Below are 20,079 nucleotides of genomic sequence, written 5' to 3' on the forward strand. Positions count from 1 at the left end.
ATTGATAGTCGGTGATTGTGATAACATACAATTACAACACAAACCCATTCCAGCAAAAGACTTCAGTTTGTCTAGCCTTACATCTCTTCAGATCAGATTTTGCAAGAATCTAAAGTCATTTCCTCATGAGCATTTTCAAAGTCTCACATCTTTGTAAGAAATGCAGCTAACTGATTGTCCAAGTATGGACTACTCCTTACCTTGTGGGGTGTGGCCTCCTAATTTAAGCAAATTAAGGATAGGTGGCTTAAATAAACCCATGTCAGAGTGGGCCCCCCAGAATTTTCCAAATTTACTAGTTCAACTAATCTTATATGGCAAAAATTCAGGAGTGGTTTCATTTGCAGTGGCAGAAGATGTTAGGAATACTACTACTACTCCATCATCATCATCATCATCATCATCATCATCTTTTCTTCTTCCACCATCTCTCGTTTCTCTAACACTCAATGGTTTTAAGGATGTGGAATCATTTTCAGAGGTCTTACCACACCTCCCCTGCCTTAAAACACTTAATATTTGGAATTGCCCAAAGCTTGGAGATCTTAAGACCATTTACAACCCATCAAATGTGACAATACATGTGTTGAAGTAAAAAAGGTACGTCATCTCCTTTCCCATCATCTGTGTCTCTTACATAAGAGTGGTTATTCATTTCAATAATGTTATTATTATAATCATTGTTTCTTAACAAACGTGAAAGAGGGTTCTACAGCTTGTATCCCAAAGTATTACGACCCATCTCTTATGATAAACATCACAACTTTTTTTTTTTTGGGTAAATGTGGTATTCCTTATAAAGTAAGATTCGAATTTCTGTGTATTTTTTATTTTATTTTCAATAATGATCCCAAAGTATTAGGAACATTAATTTTGAGACTTGTTTGTTTTGGTTTGTTGATAATACTATTTTTATACTGAACTAACAATCAAAACTAGTACAAAAATAAGAGAAAACTATAACTGCACTAGTTCAATAGCTTTTCGGTTTTTGTAGAACTTTTACCGTTAACTTGCTATGTATATTTGTTGCAACCGTATTATTTAATCTTCATTGCACCACTTCTTTGTGTATTCCTTTATGTTGTCATGTTGTAGTTTTTGTTAATCTTGGCTTCGAGTGAACTTGTGCATTGTTGAATGAATTACTAGAAATCATAACAAAATTGTTTACAATTTGGACTTTTTCCAGAAACTTTGACCGTTTATTCGGTCATCAATTCAGAAATTTTGACCTTTTATGTCAAACCCATTGGCTTTGAGATGTTGATTTTGGTAATATTTTTGAAAATAGGGCCATCTTAATCCCTTTGTAACCTTTGTTATATAACTTCAGATTTCTTTACAAATATGTACCAGTTTCTAGGTTAGAAATAAATCCATTTGACATTAAAACTTTTTCTGTTTTGGTAAAAAAAAATATGGTCAAACTCTGTATAGCATGACTAATTGTCTTTTTGTGTGGTTATTCCCAGTATAACTGATCAGTATGTTACGGACGATGTAAGTCTACATAGTATAGACTTGTGTAAATATCATGACAACTTATTTGTTGTCATTAGTGATTGATTATAGAGACTAGGTGTGAGACCCATATACTATACGGGTTTATTAAAAACAGTTAAATATAAAACTGTAAACATTAAATATTTTTTAAAGTAAAATTTTGAAATAAATACAAACCAAATAAATTGTGACTTTATTCTTAGGAAGTTGCTCAATTTCTACAGGTGGACGTTGGACCAAGGCTGTCTACATGATGTCAGTGAGGCAAATCGGCTAAATATGCATGGGGATGGATGTTGAAAAAAGTTATAAGACAATCAAGGGTACGAGTAAATACCAAATACAAATTCCATATTTGGGATGAATGGTGGATGAGCTGTTGTATAGGTTCACTGAATTGTAATTAGATGTAGTAATTATCAAACATGGTTTGTTTTGGGATTTTATTTAAAAACTAGTTTATAAAAAAAAAATGCAGAGTACAAGAAATGGTTATCTTTATATATAAATAAACTAGTTTATTACCCTTGAAATCTTAAATCCGCCAACATGGAATACCTAAACTCGTTTGATATTGGGAGCAGGGAAACAGGACAATGTGCTCATGTGTATATTATGTTGTTCTTGACAAAGGTTTGCATAATTGTATGGTAAATACTCAAATGTGATAACGATTTTAAATATTTTGTTGATTATGGACTTAAAATCAATGTATAATTTCTGTATATCTCGACTCTCGACCACTTCGATGAAGTCGCATTTCATGGAAAGGTAGAACCGTTAGTTGAATACGATGCGGGTGACAGTGAAAATGAATCGATATTTCCAAATATATTGCAATACCTTGTCAACATAGAAAAGTGAAACCACTTGGGCCGTGGTGGCTCAGTAAGGCATGTGGAAGATGTGGTGGGCATCCCATTTACATATGTTCAAATCCTAGCACTACTCAAGCCCCTGTGGCCATGAAGGTTTGTCTGCAATGACTCTGCAACAGGGGATTAATTGCGGTGCGGAAACTGGCCTGAAAACCCTCATCAGGGAAGTTCCATTTGCATAAGAATATAGCGAAGAAGAAATGCATGTACTATGTTTTTTTGGATTATCAAATTAACAAGCTTGTTTGGAAGTGATGCTCTCTACTTTCTAAGAGTAGGAGAAGACAGCTATTACATTTCTTGGTTAACCTATGAGGGTGATAGATATTAGATAAAGTGCAATTGCAATATCAACATTCACCAATTTTAGATTACTGGAGATTTATTTTTCATTTATTTGGTCATGATGTCTAAAACAATTTGAGACCATATCAACATGCACCAATTTTCCATGAATCTGCAGTGCTCATTGATTATTTGTACCTTGTTTTATGTATGATGTGCTTGTTCCACGTGCTTATTGTTTGATAGGATATAACCAGTGAATATGTAATGTAAACCATTCTTTAGATGTTAGAAATAGTTAAACATTTACCACCAAATTGAGAGACTTTTCCTGCAAAGTCTCGTTAACATTTTTTTGTACTTTGATAATAATTGTGACGATAGGGCCTTTTTATTATCTTTAACACCTTTACCCCTCATAACGAAAGAGACCTATTTGTAAAAATGATTAACCTACTTACTTTTATCAACATAATTAAACTTAATTTATATGGCCATTATTATATTATGAAAGGATAATGATGTTCTAGTTATTGAAAAAAAAAACTTATTGAAATAAATAAGTTAGATTTTGCTTCTTGTATGTATCTCTATAGTTAAACCTTAATTGATAAGAGATGAGGTGATGAAGAACACAAAGGTAAAATGTTCATAACCATATATTTAATGGTTGTGCTGTTTAAGTTGACGGCCCAGGACCAGGAACAAACAACACAACGCTATAAAACCATGAAACAAGGATCAAAATTGCAAATAAATTTATGTTTGGACCTAAACCAGAAAATATCTAAACATAAAGGAGTAGCTTATTAGTATATGGGACCTCTGCTTCCACTGATGACGTTTCCCCCCATCATCTCCGCGACTCCACAATCACCTTCCTCCTCCACGAAGCCCACGTCCGGAGCCACCACCTCCGGTGAGTCATCCATTGCCGCCCAAGGCTCCTCACCTCTGACGTCAAAAACCGCCTCTGCCCCATCCTCTATTTACTCCGGGCCATAATCGGTATTTCAGAGATTAATGTTGGGTTAATCGGTTTGAAAAACAAATTTTATAGTCAAGGGCAATATAGGAAAGTTACTATATTTTGGTTTAGTTTTATCTCGTATGTAGGTATTAGAGTTTGAGTAGGTTTCTAATCTAATTAGTATATATAGATGTAATAGTTTTAACTTTAAATTTAAGTATTGCCGTTCTCATAAAACTTTGTGTGCAAGTCAATAATTTCTTTTCCTGTTTTATTCTTGGTTTCTCCCTAGCACACAAGGAATTGTTTAGTTTAGTTTCTTACACTTGGTATCAGAGCGGTTTCGTTGAAGGGGTGTGATTCGATGTTGATTACAAGCAACCCCGGTTTCTTTTAATCGGGCTTGTGAGAGACTAACCGGAGGCGTGGAGTAAACGAACGGGAAGACGTCAAAGCAGGTGACTTTGAATTGGTTCGTTTTGCGGGTGACGGAAGACGGTAAAGGTGGTCGTGACCTTGTCTTGTTGTCTGGTGGAAGAGTGCTCTCGGAACAAGTTTGATTAAAGAAGTCGGGGTTAAGGAGAAAAGGATGTCGTTGATTAAAGAAGGAAGTCCGATGACATATCATGATCCGGTTTTGACTCTAACGAATTATCCGGTGTGGACGGTCAAACTCAAGTCAATAATGGATGCACACGACATATGGGAGACGGTTGAACCAAAGGCGGGTGAAACATCGGATCAAAAAAAGTCAAAATAAGCTCTAGTTTTTTTGTTTGAAGCGATACCCGAAGACATGGTGTTGCAAATGACGAGTTACACCGAACCAAAGAAAGTGTGGGATGGGCTGAAAACATGGTATTTGGGAGTGCATCGGGTGAGAACAGATCGGCTTGCAACGTTAAAGAGAGAACTTGAAAGTTTGCGCATGAAGGAGGGTGAAACGGTCGATGATTTTGTGACAAAATTATCCGGTTTAGCTTCAAAAACAAGGAGTCTTGGATATGAGCTTGAAGAAGGTGATTTGGTAAAAAGGTTACTAGATTCGATGCCTAAGTCGTTTCTTCAAATCGTGGATTCAATAGAGCAATGTTTCGAGTTGGATTCAATGTTATTTGATGAAGCGGTTGGTAGATTAAAGGCATACGATGAGCATATAAGAGGAACCGAGAAAGTGGAGGACACTCAAGGTGGGTTGTTGTTGGCTAGTGAGGAAAAATCACATGTTTGTAAGCATTGTGGCAATGGACGTTCAAATCTGGATGACTTTGGACGTGACCGGAGAAGATGTTGGGGGTCCGGGAGAAGTCGAGATGGTAATGAACGTGTCCGGGGTAAAAGTCACGTTAGATGTTACAAATGTGGTGAGCTTGGTCACTATAAAAACAAGTGTCCTAAATGGGAAAAGGAAGAAGCGTGTCTAATCGAAGAGGAACCAACAGTGTTTTGAACGAGTGGTATAATCAAACCGATTAAGGGGGTGATTGTTGGGTTAATCGGTTTGAAAAACAAATTTTATAGTCAAGGGCAATATAGGAAAGTTACTATATTTTGGTTTAGTTTTATCTCGTATGTAGGTATTAGAGTTTGAGTAGGTTTCTATCCAATTAGTATATATAGATGTAATAGTTTTAACTTTAAATTTAAGTATTGCCGTTCTCATAAAACTTTGTGTGCAAGTCAATAATTTCTTTTCCTGTTTTATTCTTCGTTTCTCCCTAGCACACAAGGAATTGTTTTAGTTTAGTTTCTTACAAATAACAAACACACCCACCTCTCTCAAATCGCATACTTTCATGAAAACTTCGGAATCTCCTTTTACGACAGGATGCAGCGGCGGCGGAAGAACAGGGCCGAAAGAGGAAGAAGGGTTCGCTCGTTTTAATCCTGCATCCTCTATAAATTAAAGTGAATGTCTATTTAACGAGGGTATATTTGTCTTTCCATTATTTTTTCAGTGGATGATAAAAATGTCTGAAAAATCCTTTTATATATTTGTCAACCCTTTTGCTTCTAAAAGTCGTCCACCACTCATATACATTTACACTGTATTCAGTCCATCCTTTTTCTTCTTATCTGCTCATCCTTCTGAAATCAAAATCTTCAAAAGCGATTTTCCCTTTTCCGGATTCCAATGGCTGAAATCGCTGCTACTGCAGTTATCACTGTGCTGTGTGAGAAGCTTATCTCTGGTGATTTGATGAAGCTGGCTCGATCCAAGGGGATCGATTCTCAGCTGAACAAATGGAAGAACACCTTGCCCATGATCCAAGCCGTGATTGCTGATGCAAGCCAGAAGCAGATAAAACAGAGAGCTGTTCAACTGTGGGTAAACAATCTCCAGGATTTGACTTACGACATAGACGATGTGCTCGATGATTTGGCGACCGAAGCTCTGCAAAGCAAGTTGAATCAAGAAGCTCATGCTAGTACCAGCACCAGTAAGGTATTGAAGATCATCCCAACTTGCTGTACTAATTTCACTCCTCGCAGTATTAAGTATGGTCAGAAGATGAGCTCTAGACTAGACGAGATCACCACCAAATTGGATGATCTTATTGTGCTGAAAAATAGTCTGGGTTTGAATGTGAATGTTGAAAGCTCAAATATGATAGAAAGACGGTTGGAGGAAAATTCATTGGTTGATGAGTCCAAAGTCCTGGGTCGGGAAGGGGATAAAGAGGCATTGTTGGGGAAGTTGTTGGGGAATGAAGAAGGCCATCAAAATGTGAGCATAGTTTCCATAGTCGGTATGGGTGGAATAGGCAAAACCACTCTAGCCAAAGTTTTGTACAACGAGGAGAAAGTGAAAGATCACTTTGAAGTCAGGGCATGGGTTTGTGTTTCTGAAGAGTTGGATGTATTTAACATTAGCAAGGCTATCTTCCAAGCAGCAACAGGGAAAAACGAATCCTTTGCTAATCTTGATCTGCTTCATGTGGCCCTCAAAGAAAAACTTTCAAAGAAGAGGTTCATGCTTGTTCTAGATGATGTCTGGAACGAAGACCATAGTAAGTGGGAACTCCTCCAAAGTCCTCTTCTTGTAGGAGCACCTGGAAGTAGAATTATTGCCACAACCAGGAGTACGAACGTTGCATCAGTGATGGACTCGCAGCAAACTTACCCTCTAGGGCGTTTTGTCAAATGAAGATGCACTGTCATTATTCGCTCAACACGTGTTAGGAGAAAAAAACTTTGACAAACACCCAACACTTAAGTTGCTTGGTGAAGGCATGGTTCACAAATGTGGTAGATTGCCTTTGGCTTTGAAAACACTAGGGAGGGTGTTGATGGGAAATAAAAATGTTAGTGAATGGGAGGAGTTGTTGAAGAGTGAGATATGGGATATAGATGATGGAAATAAGATTCTTCCAGCTCTAAAACTAAGCTACTATCATCTCCCTCCACATCTAAAGCAGTTGTTTGCATATTGCTCCTTAATTCCCAAGGACTATGTGTTTGACAAAAATAAATTAATCCTATTGTGGGTGGCAGAAGGATTTTTGTCCCAATCAAAACGAAAAAAATCAATGGAGAATTTAGGTCATGAGTATTTTGAAGAGCTAAAGTCAAGGTCCTTTTTTCAACAATCAACGAATGACGAGTTAGGATATACGATGCATGACCTGATAAATGACTTGGCCACAAGTGTTGCAGGAGAGTTTTCCTTTAGATTGGATGGTGAGGTGGATGTATCTGATATGAATGAAGCTTTTGATAAGTTTCGTCACTTTTCACTTGTAGGTCCAAGATCTGGATCATGTAGAAAGCTTAATGAATTACAAAGAGCTAAACACTTGCGAACTTTCTTAGTCATGTCAGTTGGTTTGGAAAACTACGGCTTTTTGGACAAGGTTCTTCTTAAACTACAATTCCTGAGGGTGCTAAGTGTCGTTGGCTTGAATCACATGTACCAAGGCAGTCAGATAATCACAAAGGTACCAGAATCCATTGGTAGTCTCAAGCATCTACGGTACCTTAATTTTTCTTATACTGAAATCACATCTTTGCCAGAACAATTGAGTGACCTTTATAATCTACAGACCTTGTTGCTTCATAACTGTTATCAGCTATCTAGTTTGCCAGAAAGTATTGCAAAGTTAATAAACCTGCGACATCTAGACGTAAGTGATACTCCGAATTTGAACAAGATGCCCTTAGGGATTGGTGGTTTGACGATTCTACAAACTCTAACCAAGGTCTTTATTGAAGAAGGTAACAGGTTCAGAATATCCGACCTTAAGAGACTAACAGATCTTCAAGGTCGTCTTTCCATTATTTGGCTCGACAAAGTGATAGATCCAATACAAGCAAAGGAAGCCAACTTACATCAAAAGAAGGGTCTTGAAGTTCTTGAGATGGAATGGAGTGATGTGTTTGATGATTCTCGGAATGAGACGGTTGAATATGAAGTGCTTAAAGAACTAAGGCCTCCTCCTAAGTTAAAAAACCTCAAGATTTTGAATAACATGGGAATGAGATTTCCCAGTTGGGTCGGTGATCCCTCGTTTGAACAGTTAACAGAGCTTACATTATCTGGGTGTAGAAGTACACATTTAAGACTTGGACATCTGCGTTCTCTTAAGAAATTGGTTGTTGAAAGCATGAATGAGGTGAAGACTGTGGGTTTTGAATTACCTGCACCTACAAATTCTTTTCCATCACTTCAAGTTCTGGAATTTAATTACATGCAAGGTTGGCAGAGATGGTCAATTGATAGTGGAGATAACCATGGAACTCCTAGATCATTTCCTCGTCTTCATGAAATTTCTATCAAATGTTGTCCAGAACTTGATGAAGTGTCGATCGGATTGATACCTTCACTTCGAGTTTTATCTATAAGAAATTGTTCCAAAGGAGTGTTAAGAAGCATGGTTGGTTTGTCCTCGTCACTTGTTAAATTGGAAATAGCGAATATTAAGGGACTTACTCAACTACATGGAGAAGATGTAATGCATCTTAGGGCACTTGAACATCTTTATGTTAAAAATTGTGATGAACTGAAATACTTGTGGGAACAAGAATCTGAGGCATTCAAGAGTCTTGTGAGTTTACAGAAGTTGGAAGTACGGTGGTGTAAAAACTTGACATCCTTGACCTTCTCAGCAGTGCAGGAGCACCCATCACCTCTCACTGAATTAATAGTCAGTGATTGTGATAACATACAATTACAACCCAAACCCATTCCAGCAAAAGACTTCAGTTTGTCTCGCCTAAAATCTCTTGACATCCTTGATTGCAAGAATCTAAAGTCATTCCCTTATGAACATTTGTCTCACATCTTTGGGATACCTGTGTATACAAGATTGTCCAAGTATGGACTACTCCTTTCCTTGTGGGGTGTGGCCTCCTAATTTAACCAAACTAAGTATAGGAGGCTTAAATAAGCCCATGTCAGAGTGGGGCCAGCAGAATTTTCCAACCTCACTAGTTGAATTAGTGTTAAAGGGTGAAAATTCAGGAGTGGTTTCATTTGCAGTGGCAGACAATGTGAGGAATACTACTACTCCTACTCCATCATCATCATCAACTTTTCTTCTTCCACCATCTCTCGTTTCTCTAATGCTTGATGGTTTTACTGATGTGGAATCATTTTCAGAGATCTTACCACAACTCAATTGCCTTAAAACACTTAGTATTTGGCATTGACCAAAGCTTGAAGATCATATGACCATTTACAACCAATCAAATGTGAGAATAATGTGGCGGTAGTAGAAAAGGTCCGTCATCTCCTTTTCCATCATCTGTGTCTCTTAGATAAGTACTAAAAGAGTGGTCATTCATTTCAATAATGTTATTATAATCATTGTTTCGTAACAAACGTGAAAAAGCGTTCTACAGCTTGTATCCCAAAGTATTACGGCCCATCTCTTATGATAAACATCACAGCTTTTTTTTTTTATTATAAATGTGATATTCCTTATAAAGTAAGATTTCAATTTCTATGTATTTTTTTTTCAATAACTATCCCAAAGTATTAGGAACATTAATTTTGAGACTTGTTTGTTTTGGTTTGTTGATAATACTATTTTTATACTGAACTAACAGTCAAAACTAGTACAAAAATAAGAGAAAACTATAACTGCGCTAGTTGAATAGCTTTTCGGTTTTTGTAGAAGTTTTACCATTAACTTGCTATGTATATTTGTTGCAACTATATTATTTTAACTTTATTGCACCACTTCTTTGTGTATTCCTTTTCGTTGTCATGTTGTAGTTTTCATTAATCTTGGCTTCGAGTGAACTTGTGCATTGCTGAATCTTGAATGAATTACTAGAAATCATAACAAAATTGTTTATAATTTGGACTTTTTCCAGAAACTTTGACCTTTTATTCGGTCATCAATTCAGAAATTTTGACCTTTTATGTCAAACCCGTTGGCTTTGAGATGTTGATTTTTGGTAATATTTTTGAAAATCGTCGCCATCTTAATATTTTTGAAACTTTGACCTTTTATATAACTTCAGATTTCATTAAAATTTGTATCAGTTTCTAGGTTAGAAATAAATCCATTTGACATTAATACTTTTTCTGTTTTGGTAAAAAAAATATGGTCAAACTCTGTATAGAATGACTAGATCTGTATGTTAAGGACGATGTAAACATCATGACATCTTATTTGTTGTCATTAGTGATTAATTATAGAGATTGTTTATGAAATCATATTAGAATATCCCATATTGTGTGATCTTTGCATGTTTCTATAAATTATGAGTTTATTCTTAGGAAGTTGCTCAATTTCTACAGGTGCACGTTGGATCAAGGCTGTCTACATGACGTCATTGAAGGCAAATCAGCTAAATTTGCACGGGGATGGACGTTGAAAAAAGTGAAGGTAGATAAAGAATCAATGAGTTTCAGAAAAGTCATTATTTAAAAGGGAAAAAAGATATTGACGGAACTGCCCCTGCACTGTTGGCAGGAACACAGGTTGAAATAGACACATTCATTTGAATGAGCATATTGACTCTTTGGAAAAACATTGCACGACACCTGATATTACTAAGATTTGATATGAAAGTTTGTAATAAATCTTGTTTTAAGTAGAATGCCATTTCAAGTACAATTCCCATATACATAATGGACAATTATGCCCCTAACCATAAACAGTTGTGGTTCCTATTTTGATTTCAAGTACATCTGCCCCCACCCCCATTTGGTTAAATGCAAGAGAAAGCAATATACTTTATAGACTATAAAATGTTTACAACGAAATAGATTGGTTCATCGTTCCAAGAAATGATGATACATGAAGATGAGAGAAACAAACATAAAAAGATATTAGTTTGGTCTAATTCATTAAGCTATGGGGATAAACCCAATTTATAAATAGAGAGAAAGAAATTTAAGATTAAAGGACGAAAATGCTCTTTATCCAGATTTTTCATATTGTACAATTCTTATGGTTGTAATACACAAATTATAAAAATAAAATAAAATTATGATGCTCTATGAACATAACTGACTTTTTTTTGACCAAATAGCTTTTTGAATTAACTTGCATCACATATGATATTATTAAGATTAGATATGAAAGTTTGTAAAAAATATTTTTTTTAATTACAATGCCATTTCAGGTACAATGCCCCTTTACATAACTGATAATTACGCCCCCATGCACTTAAAATAGATGCAGTTTATAGTTTGATCTCAAGTTATTTTGCCTCTGCCATTATTTTGTTAAATGAAAGAGAAAGCAATACACTTTCTAGAATATAAAATGTTTACAACCAAACAGATTTGCTCCTACACAGTATCTAGAAAACACAGATTTTAGAGAAAACAACATATTGCCAAGTATAAATTTAGCATTGTACAATGCAATGGTGACACAGACTTCAGAGAAAAAAAATATATACATTTTCAAGTTTATATTTCGTAACAATAGGAGGAGAGTATTACATGATTGTGCAGTTGACACAAATCTCTCGATGAATTGACGTTGGAGAAAGGACAAACAATTAACGAAACATCGGATCATATATTATGAGGAACGATTTCATTCAAAAAAAAATTACCCTGGGACTTCCAATGATGATTGAATAATTAAAGGAATGAGGAGGCTAGGGTTTGCTCACCCTCAGCCTCTACTAATATCTTTTATCCAGAAGAAAACCCTAACTATTTTCCTCCATTGTTGAAGCTTGCTTGAGTGTTTTGAGAGGTATTGAAGGAAGAAGCAAGAAGAAGTAAGCCAAGGCTCAGCAAGAGAGCCTCTATCTCCCTACCTAACTCATTTTGGACCCTTGTAAGTGTTCAAGGTTTCACCTTTTTTATTATCGAGTGTTAGATCTTGCATTTTGTCTCACTTTCTTCTTGATCTTGTTGGATAAGATGGTGAGACTTCATAAAGGTTGCAACTTTATGATTCGCTGGATCATTTGAAGTAGTTTATGGTTTTGTCTGAAGTTTGGTGGTTTGTTTGAGCCGTGCATGAGATCTTGGTCATAAAACCCCATTTTTTACCTAAGTTGAGTCCAAGACTTTCATTGGACAAGCAAGTCTTAAAAGCATCAAACTTTAGGATGGTTTTAGTGTTATAAGCTCTTCTGGAGCAGATGGGCTTATAACTTAAGGGATTAAGTGCTTCTTGATTAAGTCATTACCATTTTAGCCTTCTTGGATCTAAGACTTGAGATCTACACCTCTTGGTGGGTCTCAAGGAATAAAGGTGGTAACTTTATCCATTTGGGCATTAGAAATGATCAGATCTGGACTTCGGAACCTCTGGTATTGGAGGATTCGATTTAACTCATTAAGATGTTTTGAATCCAGTTCCTACTGTGTGGCCTAGGCTGCCATGATGTGACGACTGGAAAAAACACAACTGTCTTGTCGTTTGAAGGTCGGGACGTTGCCAAGGATGGCCACGACGTGGCGGGTCAACTTTGATCGTTTACTTTGACTTTTGACTTACGTTGACGTTTGTCCAGACCCCTAATCTTGGAAGTGAAACTAAGGATGTATTTTATATGGTTGTATAGGTGGTTGGTAGCATCTATGTTCGTAGCAGTAGTAGCAGTTGCAGTTGATCATCGTTTGATAGGTGAGTCTCTTCACTATACTCATGGGTCGAAGGCACCAATGTTGGCCCATTACATTATGTTAGGAGGATGATAGTTATCTTTGTGACATTTGTTGATATGTCTGTATGTGATAAGTGTCTTTGTGGCATTTGTTGGTATGCACGTTTGTGCTTGTTGTTGTCTTTGTGGCTCTTGCTAATATGATTGTATGCTTAGCTGTAGGGGTAAAATAGAGTCGATACCGGCTGAAAGAGACCGAAGGGGTGAAATAGACCTGGTACCAGTTGAAAGAGACCGAAGGGGGTGAAATAGACCCAGTACTGGTTTAAAGAGACCAAAGGGGGTGAAATAGACTCATTTTAGTTTTGTACTGTTATGTATGTATGATATGGGGTATTTTAGGGAACTCACTAAAATTGGTAATTGTATTATGTCAATAATAAGTCACAATTACAAGAGTATACACACAAATACACATTTACACTCTAAACCCTCTAATATATAAATGCAATTATATATCGTCTAATAGCCCCCCTCAAGGTACGGTCGGGTAAAGACCTGTAGCTTGTCTCGTAAGAAAGTAAATCATTGTGAGGGTAGAGGTTTCGTGAACACATCTGCGATCTGATCATTTTTGGAAATAAACTAAACCTTTAGTTGATGATGAGCAACTTTCTCTCTAACAAAATGAAAATAAACTTCAACGTGTTTTGTACTTGCATGAAAGACAAGATTTGTTGCTAAATGTGTAGCGTCGAAGTTGTCACACCATAAATTTGGAGAAGCAAAGGTAACAACAGGTAACTCACATAAAGAGTTTGAAGCCATGTGAGTTCTACAACCGTATAAGTTAAAGCTTTGTATTCAGATTTGGTGGATGAGCGCGAGACAATATTTTGTTTACGTGCACACCATGAGACAAGATTAGAGCCAAGATAAATGACATATCCCCCTTTGGATCGTCGGTCATCCGGGCAACTAGCCCAATCAACATCAGAGAAGGTAGTTAAAGGAGTAAAGGTTGCCTCTGTATAGGCATGTAAAAGTGTGGCGGAGTCATGTTTAAACAATAATCTATGAGAGATAGTACCTTGAAGATACCAGAGAATTCGCATCACAGGCGACTAATGCTTTTCAATCAGGGAATGCATGAACTGGCAGGCCTTGTTGATAGCAAAAGTAAGATATGGACGAGATAAGGTCACATACTAAATGCCTGATATTTGACCGAATTATCAAACTTTGGACTGTCACCAAGAGATAGGTTTGCATCGGTGGTGATCGGGGTTGGAATCGGTTTGGCATGAGATAGCCCTGCCTGCTCCAATATTTCAAGAATGTACTTCTTTTAAGAAAGAAGAAGGTCTTGTCCCTGTTTAACTATTTCAATCCCAAGAAAAGTAGGATAGAGGACCCATATCTTGAAGTGCAATGGTTTGGCTAAATTATGAACAACACTCTCAATAGCCACTGGAGTTGTTTCCATTTAGAATAATATCATCTACGTATACCAACACCCTTTGAAGAGTAAATGAACAATGATGGATCGGTCTTGGATGCATGAAAACCAAGGGTTTGCAAGGCAGTAGAGAGTCAATGAAACCATGTGTGTGGTGCTTGCTTTAATCCGTATAAGGATTTATGAAGGAGGCACACAGGATTCGGTTTAGCAGGATCTACAAAACCCTCTGGTTGACGTAGATAAATAGTTTCATGAAGATCATCATCCATAAAAGTATTTATGTATATCAAGCTGATGTAGTGGCCACTTTTGTGTGTCATTAAGAGACAAGATAACACGAATGGTAGTTGATTTTACCACCAGACTAAAGGTTTCTTGATAATTGATCTCGTGTTGTTGTCGAAACCCCTTTGCAACCGGGCGTGCTTTATACCTTATGACCTTCCCCATTTGATCTCTTTTGAGGTTGTAAACCCATTTGCAGTCAATGATATTTGACTTGGGTGGACGTGGGGCCAGTGTCCATGTGCCATTCCGAACAAGAGTTGAGTACTTGTCAAGGATGGCAGATCACCACTTTGGATCATTATGAGAAACTTTGAAGGTAGCAGGTTCCTTTTCAATGGTGGCATGGGTGTGATAGGTAGTTGCTTGAAATTTGGTAGTTGGTTTGGCATTAGGGCGAAGGTTTGATGGACAAGGATGTGGCAGAGATGAATCGGGTAACATCAAGTTCATATGAGTGGTGGTTGTGGGTTTGGTTCGTCGATGATAAGTTTAAAGCAATGGTGGTCGTGGCAAGGATGTTGACGGAACCAATGATGGATTGGTGTCGGTGTGGGTACATGGTTTCGTAGTGGGTGGTGGTGGTGAAGTAATGGTATGTGGGTCATCTATAGTGGGTGGTGGTGTATGGTAAAATGAAACATAAGGATGTGATGTTGGCGCTGGTGATCTTGTAGGAGGCACATTGTGGTACGAGAAGGATTGTTCATGAAATTGAACATGTCGAGCAATGTAGAGTCATTTAGAGGATTGTAGCAACGGCACCCATGATGTGAAGTATTATAACTAAGAAACACACACATGGACCTAAAATCCATTTTATGTTTGTTGTAAGGATGAAGATGTGGATAGCATCTACAACCGAAAACGCGTAAATGAAAATTTAGGCGTATGTTTGTACACAAGTTCAAAGGGGGGGGGGGGTATTGGAGTTTGTTCGAGATAGAATACGGTTGACAAGATACACAGGCTTATCAAAAGCAAAATGCCAAAAGCGTTGTGGGACATGAGATTGTGCGAGCAAAGTGAGGCCAGTTTCAACCACATGACGGTGATGGCGCTCAACAAAACTGTTTTGTTCACTTGTGTGTGGACATGAGAGCCGATGGGTGATGCCAAGTTTTGAGAAAAACTGAGAAAGGTTACAGAATTCTTCTCCCCCCCCCCCCCCCCAAAAAAAAAAAATTATAGTTTGAATAGTTTTGATTTGAGTCTGAAATTAGCATTCAATAGTAATCATGAATGCTTTGAATGTGTCATAAACATTAGATTTAGACTTTAACGGTAAAAACCACATGCATCTCGAAAAATGATCAACACATAACAAAAAAATATCGATGGTCATCAAAAGAGCTAACACGAACCTCAAAAAATGATCAACACATAACAGAAAATATCTATGGTCATCAAAAGAGCTAACAGGAATAGGTCCCCAAAGATCACAAAACAATAGATCTAAAAAAGTTGTACTTTTGTAAGAAGAAGGTAACAAATTAAGTTTTGATGACTTTCCTATAGAACATGAATCACAACTAGAGACATCAAAAGTATCTGATAAAGGTAAATGATATTTAGAGAACACTGACTTCAACAATTGAGAATGAGGATGTCCTAAGTGTTGATGCCAAGTGATGGAAGAAGCTCGGTTAGCGGATAAAGTTACTTTAGGAACTGATTTTATATGTGGTAGCTAAAAAGAGTAAAGACCACCATTACTTGGAACCACGAGGATCGTATGAGTAATCTCTTCTTTCATAGTAAAAAATGAAGAGTGGAATTCAAAATAGACATTGTTGTTTTGCAAAAATTTTGAATAGAAAGAAGATTTTGTTTGATTTCTGGAACATGAAGTATATTTTTGAGAGAAAAGGATTTATTTGGAGAATATAGTTTGGAAGAACCAATATGAATGATGGGTAAACCTTTATCGTTGCCAACATGGATGTTATATTCGCCATGATAGATCAGGAGCTACATGATGGCTAGAACCAGTGTCTGGCAACCATGAGCTGGATGTCTGTGAACGAAAATCTACAAAATTTGCAGTAGGCTGCGGTCTTGTGCGTATGGTTGATGGATCACGTTTAGGGCATTAAGACGGGAGGTGACCAATACCGCACCTATTTCATGTCCCATATGCTGTGTTTGGTTTGATGCCCATGTAAATTGGGCTCTAATGCCCCCTCCGCCTCCTTGTTGTTGTCGATTTCCTCTCGCCTGACTGGACTTGTTGTTGAAGTTACGTTCATGGTTGTTGACCAAGCGTTGTGTGAAGTTTTCCTGGGGCATCGGTGGGTTACCCAACGGTTGAAGTTGGAAGCCCAACTTTTGGGCAAGTTGTTTGATGGCATGAAGTGTATTGGTAGGGATTGAAGTAGGCGTAAGTGAGGAGGATGTAGCCGTAAAGGCTTGGGCTGGTGAAAGTGTAGGTATTTTCTTGATCATGAAGTCATGATAAACTAAAATTCCATTAAGTTCAGAGAGAAAGCAGTAGCAAATTGGCGGACAAAAAGAGTAGATTTTAATCCATTGTATTCATCTGTGAATTTGGAAATAACAAGCATAACGAGATCTTTTTCTTTGACTGGTTCACCGATGTTGGCTAAAGCCTCTTAGTATTCTTGAGCACATGTAAGGTATGCACAGGAGGATTCGTCACCTTCCATTGTTATTTTAAGAAGTTGTGTTTTGAGTGTGTATTCTCGTGAGGAGGTATGAGGAGCATAAGCGTGTTCAAGTGACAGCCAAAGGTCGCGAGAGGTAGTGCCTTGAACATGTTGAAACGATGCTTCAAAGAGGGTAGACAAGATTAGCATCCAAACGTGAGCACCATTGCTAATCCAAGCTGTGTTTTCTGGATTGGGTAATGAAACTGATACTTCGGGACCGTCTTTTCCTAATGTGGCAACGGAAAAATTGGTGGCAGGAGGACATGGAATTGTGCCATCAACATAGCCAAACAAGTTGTTTGTAACGAGAAAAGGTTGCAACATTGTCTTCCAATACCCATAATTCGTGGGTGATAGGGTGAAACTGAACTTGTGTGTATTGTGAGATGTCTTCTCAGATGAAGGAAACACAGTGATGGTTGTCACCTTTGCTGTTAACTAGAGATGGTGGAGAAGAATTGTCAAAGAAGGATTGTCGTTGTTTGTTGACCGATGAAGAGAGAAGGCGGCTAAGTTGTGGCATGGCAGCCGATTAGAGTTTGGCTTTGATACCAAGTTAAACTTGGTAATTGTATTATGTCAATAATAAGTCACGACTACAAAAGTATATATACAAATACACATTTACACTCTAAACCCTCTAATATATAAATGCAATTATATATCGTCTGATAGGGGTAAACTAAAGAAGCTTAAAAAGGATGTCTAAAAATATTTGAGAAAATGGAGAAAAATATAAGAGGGCAAATCTGTAAAAAGGATTTAATGGGGAAAGCTTCATTTTCCCTGCTTTATCTATTAAATCATTCTTTCTTCATCAACTCAAAAGAATACATCCATATATGTTCTACCTTCATTAATTCCTAAACTTTTACATATTTCCCCTAGTTTATATGTTATAAATTTTACAATTTTTTGGCAGTCGAAGATAAACAATAATGTTTGCAGTAGCTCATGTGAATTTAAACAAGTAAAACACTGAAACTTTTTATCATAAAAGGTGCTCTTTATCTAACCAACCCTGTGCTCTGCTTACACTGTTGAAGTATTTCAGGGGAACAACATTTCTCCAATACTTCAGTCTCTCCCTGTAAACAGTCACTAGCATTTATTATTAGATGATTAATAAAGCCAAAAACTAGACAACATAAAAAAAGAGGTTTTGATGCAAAAAATAGCAATATATCGAACACATTAATAGAAAAGAATTATCAGTAAAGAAATAAGGAGAACAAGGTAAGGAACAGAACGGAAATGTAAGTCAAAAAAAAAAGAATGTCATTGAGGCAATACATCAAACACATTAGATGCAATTACAAATCAACAGAGAACTGTCACTACAGAACTAGAAAGAAAGGCTGAAATTTCTCAAAAGTTGTAATATGAAACAGTGTAGCACTTCAAGAAACGCTGATCAACTCAACAACTAACACTCTATGTTAATTACTTTGATTTACTTCAAAAATAGAGTTACAGATCGACTATAATAAGGGGAAATGAAAGTAGAGAGTCAGATACTGCATACATCATGTATATCTCCAAAAGGTATAATCACCTGCAAAATGGAAACACAAAGTTAATTAGGTTGATTATGCTAGATAATGTGATGAAACTTAAACTAATCAACATTCAACTGTTTGGGGAATACACTAGATTGGAAGCAGATATGACAGGCTGAAACATACAAGAGTGACATCTCCATTGCACATATATTCTTTGATAATTTCTTAATTCAGAATCAATTTTAGTTTAGGTGAAGTCAAAGTTTACGAAATTTGCCTCTTCTGGTAGAAGATCAAACATCATATGCAAATCCCTAAAATGCAGTTCATTGGTCATCAAGCAATTGTTATTTATAAAGCAAAATAGTACCTGAAAATTTTATGGAGTGTTTTCTATTGTTCTAATATGGAGATATCATGAGAAAAAAGCAATGATTTTACAACATCCTTAATTAACCACTTTAAGAAGCTACAAAATAACGACTACAGGGTATTAGGGCAAAAGGCGGTGATGGTTTTCGTTTCGTACAGAGGAGAAGAAGCCGGTATTCCGGTGGTCATTGTGAGGAGGACAGATGGTGGTGCTTGGTAGTCTTCTGGAGGAGAAGGAGTGATAGCTTTGAAAATGGAGGTGAGGATGAAAGGATGAGTGTCCTAAACGAGGACAAAAATCATTTCGCGCCCATCTGATTTCACACACACAAAAAATAATAATAAATAAATAAATAGAAAATTAATTTTTTTAAGTGTATTTTTGTTAGAAAGTTATGATTTTTTTTTTCATTTCGGCTTCCACTTTTGTTCTAAACTAAATACTTGTAAGGATTCATCCTTACTTTTTTTTTTATTAAAAATGCTCACGTAATAATATGTTGTTTCTAGCTTTTTATACTTCCTACAAACCAAACTTTGTTTCGTATAAGGCCTGGATTTCAAGGACAACAAGTCACCTTCCATATACTCTACCTCTCCGTGTTTCTTATTAGCTTCAACTTGTATTTTTTGTTGGGCTTGAATTACTTGCACCCGAAGATCATCCAATATGGCATCACGTTCTCAAGCATTTAGTCAATGGAATAAATCGGGGTGTGATGTCCCTCATACCTTAGAATTAGGGTTGGGTCACATCCATAAAGAGTCTTGAAGGGAGTGCTTTTGGTAGATGTGTGGTAGGAGATATTATACCAATCCCCTCCCAAGCCAACCAACGGACCCATTGTTTTGGTTTTTCCAAATAAAAACATCAAAGGTAGGTCCCGAGACATTTATTCACTACCTTTGATTGTCCATAGGTTTGGGGGTGATAAGAGGTGCTTCTTTTGAGTTGAACTCCATAAACTGGAAATAACACTTGCCACAAATTACTAACAGAGATGTGATCCTTATCACTTATAATGAATTTAGGCATCTCGTGTAATCTATCCACTTCTTTGAATTATGTGTTGGCTGAAAACAGGTGGCAGAGAGGGATGAAGTATGCATGCCTACTCGGCCG

At 37.0% G+C, this 20,079-nt stretch overlaps 1 long non-coding RNA gene and 1 pseudogene across 2 annotated transcripts; one reads left to right on the forward strand and one right to left on the reverse strand.

The window, feature by feature from the left end:
* The first annotated feature begins 5,671 nt into the window (after positions 1-5,671).
* Positions 5,672-10,841, forward strand: LOC145163803 (putative disease resistance RPP13-like protein 1; annotated as a pseudogene). Its single transcript, XR_013739739.1, has 2 exons — positions 5,672-9,359; positions 10,388-10,841. The product of XR_013739739.1 is annotated as a putative disease resistance RPP13-like protein 1 (transcript).
* A 6,991-nt stretch (positions 10,842-17,832) lies between these two features.
* LOC145108259 (uncharacterized) lies at positions 17,833-19,257 on the reverse strand. Its single transcript, XR_013708138.1, has 3 exons — positions 19,114-19,257; positions 18,608-18,637; positions 17,833-18,170 (listed from the first exon to the last, which is right to left on the reverse strand). It is a non-coding gene; the product is annotated as an uncharacterized LOC145108259 (long non-coding RNA).
* Positions 19,258-20,079: the final 822 nt, after the last annotated feature.

This window comes from Lactuca virosa, chromosome 1, assembly GCF_052849685.1.
Source record: "Lactuca virosa cultivar CGN04683 chromosome 1, Lactuca_virosa_CGN04683_v6, whole genome shotgun sequence".
NCBI classification, from domain to species: domain Eukaryota; kingdom Viridiplantae; phylum Streptophyta; class Magnoliopsida; order Asterales; family Asteraceae; genus Lactuca; species Lactuca virosa.